The 4,381-nt window shown below is 33.7% G+C and overlaps 1 long non-coding RNA gene across 1 annotated transcript in view; it reads left to right on the top strand.

Annotated features, from left to right (window-relative positions):
• The first annotated feature begins 135 nt into the window (after nt 1-135).
• Nucleotides 136-4,381, top strand: part of LOC117107069 — a 5,725-nt gene continuing 1,479 nt past the window's right edge. Inside the window, exon 1 of the long non-coding RNA XR_004445189.1 lies at nt 136-238. This is a non-coding gene — a long non-coding RNA (uncharacterized LOC117107069). The remainder of the gene's footprint in view (nt 239-4,381) is intronic.

Here is a 4,381-nt window from a genome sequence, read left to right as displayed (position 1 = left end):
CAGTTTTTAGTATTTTGACTTTTTATTGCTGACTTACACCATGCACTAAACATTATCAGATCTACAAGGTGACTATCCTGAAGGACTGAGCTGGTCACTGTCCTGTATTTATCTTGTAGCCTTAATGAACTATTTTCTTTGGATAAAATATTTTGAGCTGGTCTTGGAAACATAAGGTTAAATATTTAAAGTGAGGTGAACAAATAAAATTAGATAAACATATGGATGAGTAGAGGAGGTAAGGTGAGACCAGGAGTAAATTGAACCATAACAACAAAAAAAATAAGAACACACTTTATAAGAACAATGAGGCTGAAATTGCTTAAAAATTAAGAAAAAAAGTGTACCAGTAATCAACAGAATATATAGTACCTTGTAATAGCTTCTACCAAATTTGTAAAACAATTGATATGGATGTAGACCTCAGATTGTATGTGTGTGTGTATGTATTTAACAACTTGCTATGAGTAACCTTGCTTCTGTGAATTCCTAACATGTATGTTATATAAATGAAAAAGCAACTGAAAAATGTATGTATGTGTGGTGTGTGTGTTTGTGAAGGAAGAGTATTTACATTATTGGTTGTCTGACTATTTGATTTAATTTAATTATTGATTTCAAACTATTTGATTTAATTTATTACAAATTTCTATGCCACTGAAGTCTTGGACTCATTAAAGTACAGCAAACCACTTAAAACCGTGCCAAAACTTTAAATTGTGCATAAAACAATTTAAATCATTTTTGTTCGTAAGGGAAAAAAAATACAAAGGCATACAACATGAGCACATGAGTATGGAAGTAAATATTTATGTTTCTAAGGATGATGGTACTGTATAAGTGACAGGAGAATTTTGCAATCCAACACAAAATGTAAACATGGATTGGCCATGGATGAGTTCATTTGCAACTCGCAACTCGCATTTTGCAACTCGCAACTCACATTTTGCAACTCGCAACTCGCATTTTGCAACTCGCAACTCGCATTTTGTAACTCGCAACTCGCATTTTGTAACTCGCAACTCGCATTTTGTAACTCGCAACTCGCACTGAAGTAACACTCAAACGACCTATAGTGTATCTAGGTATAGTTAGGCTTAGGCCTGTGCCCTACTTCTACTACATTTTACAGTTCAGTTAATACAATTTCTAGCAAGCGGGGACTCTTGAATCGGCCTGCAGCTGGACTTGTGATAGTTACATGATGACGTCTAGTGTTATAAATATGCATTAGTCGTTAGTTATTTCATTAGTCATTATACATGTTAAAGATTATTATTGTTAATACTGGTAATAATAAATATAAATATATAGTAAATATATGGCAACAATATAAATATATAACAACAAGATATATATGAAAAAATTATTTAATTTTTATATATGTAATATTTATGCTATTAACTACAGTATATTAAATAATATTAATGCATTCTATACATTCTATACAAATTAATAAACAATATAAATAAAATATAAACATACATATAAAGTAATAATATAATATAGTATAATATAATATAATATATAATATTTTAGTAACATAACATTTAAAACATTAAAATATATACATATATATATGTAGCCTAAGTAGTTTAGCATACCATAACTATCCATGATAAAGTCCAACAGTTGACCTTGTACTATAATGTATGTCCATCATTAACGTTAGTGACAACCTGTTTGAAAGATGCACAAATACCTCCCTATAGTGTAATTTATGTTCGTTCCTACCAACCGCTCATCCTGGCCATCCGCTGGAATGTGACCCTCACATTATCATACCCTCCCTGTTCCGGTGAACTTACTCACAAGGTGGGTCACTGCCACTTTTAATGGGAAGTCCAAGTTTAATAGACTTTGGGATTATTTTAGGAATTGAGCAGTTAGGTTCTTGATTTGAGATTGAACAATAAAGACGCTGGCTTGCTTATAGTTGTATAAATTTGTTTATTGTTTCTCATTATTATTTTCATTTGTACTATCGAACCGTGAAACCGGGTTACATATATATCTTAAATTAATTAATGCACCTTAACGTTAGTGACAACCTGTTTGAAAGATGCACAAATACCTCCCTATAGTGTAATTTATGTTCGTTCCTACCAACCGCTCATCCTGGCCATCCGCTGGAATGTGACCCTCACATTATCATACCCTCCCTGTTCCGGTGAACTTACTCACAAGGTGGGTCACTGCCACTTTTAATGGGAAGTCCAAGTTTAATAGACTTTGGGATTATTTTAGGAATTGAGCAGTTAGGTTCTTGATTTGAGATTGAACACAACGCAATAAAGACGCTGGCTTGCTTATAGTTGTATAAATTTGTTTATTGTTTCTCATTATTATTTTCATTTGTACTATCGAACCGTGAAACCAGGTTACATATATATCTTAAATTAATTAATGCACCTATTTGTTTCTAGCCGTACCTATTGTGTAATATAGTGTATCTGGTGGTATTTGAATCTGTTCAACCATGAAGCCTCCGTGGTCTAGTGGTTATGACACTCGCCTTGACAGCGAGAGGTCGCAGGTTCGAGTCCCACCAGAGGCATTTTATTACACAATTTCTTTATTCATTTATTTACAGGACTACATTCGTTGAGAACTATGCTACACGATGTATTTATTAAGTCCTTTATTCGAACACTGTATTTACCTTTCTTTGATGATTCTTAAATTAATTAATTATATATATATATATATATATATATGTATATTTCTTAAATTAATTTTCCATTATGAAACGGGCAGCAAAATTGTAAACCAATAATACTGCAAGGGTGCCTTTAAGGTATGTAAAGCTTCATTTAAAAATATATAGTCATATTTAACTAATTTTTCACCATGAATAATTAATTTTGCATTTTATACTTTATCATTTCATGTTAATGAACTGAAAAATATGGCAAAAAAAAAAAGAAGGAAAACATGGGAAGCCTACATTCATATTTTATCTCCAGTTAAAAATAAACACAAATCAGTACTTCAAATTACAATTACAAACCACTGCGGACAATTTTTAAGAAACTGTTTTCACACTGAATTCCAGAATTATTGAAAACCAAAGTCCAGTGAAGATGAGGGATTTTGGGACCAATATTCTTATAAAATCAAAAATTTAAATAAAGCAGTTGGAAGAGATACCATTCCAAATTTAGGAATTTATCAACGCAAAACATTCCTTGAATTCGAGTGTAAGCAACACTCAACTCGTAACCATAAAAGCTAAGGTTATACAGCTTTCAGGATCCAAAAAGTTCAACACAAGAAATGGGCTAAAAATATTACACAATGTATGCTGATTGATCCATCGTGTTCATTACAGACAACTATTTGGGAAATTTTCATTCACAAAATTAAACATCCAGATTGCAGGCAAAAATATTTGAAATGTTTAATAAGATGTCAATTCGCAAGTGATAACAAGTTTTTAAAAATACATTTTCTGTAATAAACCGACTTATAACTAAAATAAAAGATTGCTATCTTGATACAAAATCGTGGATTCAGATTATATAGTTTTTAATTACCCTAATGCTCAAAAATGCACCGCGTCGTGGCTCTTAAGAGTATTATTACCTTTTGTGTAACTAAAGAATTTGGGTTTTAAATACAATGTATACAGTGTTAAGGTGAATAAATAACACAATGAATACACAAGTATTTCTTTTTTTTTTGTATTAAAGTGTTAATTTACTATGACGTTGGACATATGATAGGCCTACTGTACTACAGGAATGTGAGATATGTAACATGGGAACGTGCATGAAAAGGAGGGTTTCTTTTCTGCGAGTTGCGAGTTGCGAGTCACAAAATGCGAGTTGCGAGTCACAAAATGCGAGTTGCGAGTTACAAAATGCGAGTTGCGAGTCACAAAATGCGAGTTGCGAGTCACAAAATGCGAGTTGCGAGTCACAAAATGCGAGTTGCGAGTCACAAAATGCGAGTTGCGAGTCACAAAATGCGAGTTGCGAGTCACAAAATGCGAGTTGCGAGTCACAAAATGCGAGTTGCGAGTCACAAAATGCGAGTTGCGAGTCACAAAATGCGAGTTGCGAGTCACAAAATGCGAGTTGCGAGTCACAAAATGCGAGTTGCGAGTCACAAAATGCGAGTTGCGAGTCACAAAATGCGAGTTGCGAGTCACAAAATGCGAGTTGCGAGTCACAAAATGCGAGTTGCGAGTCACAAAATGCGAGTTGCGAGTCACAAAATGCGAGTTGCGAGTCACAAAATGCGAGTTGCGAGTCACAAAATGCGAGTTGCGAGTCACAAAATGCGAGTTGCGAGTCACAAAATGCGAGTTGCGAGTCACAAAATGCGAGTTGCGAGTCACAAAATGCGAGTTGCGAGTCACAAAATGCGAGTTGCGAGT

Source organism: Anneissia japonica, unplaced genomic scaffold (genome assembly GCF_011630105.1).
Source record: "Anneissia japonica isolate Jap-2015-1 unplaced genomic scaffold, ASM1163010v1 scaffold288048_len465947_cov159, whole genome shotgun sequence".
NCBI classification, from domain to species: domain Eukaryota; kingdom Metazoa; phylum Echinodermata; class Crinoidea; order Comatulida; family Comatulidae; genus Anneissia; species Anneissia japonica.
Note: the sequence above shows the minus strand (reverse complement) of the source record. Positions and strands in the feature narration are given on the sequence as shown.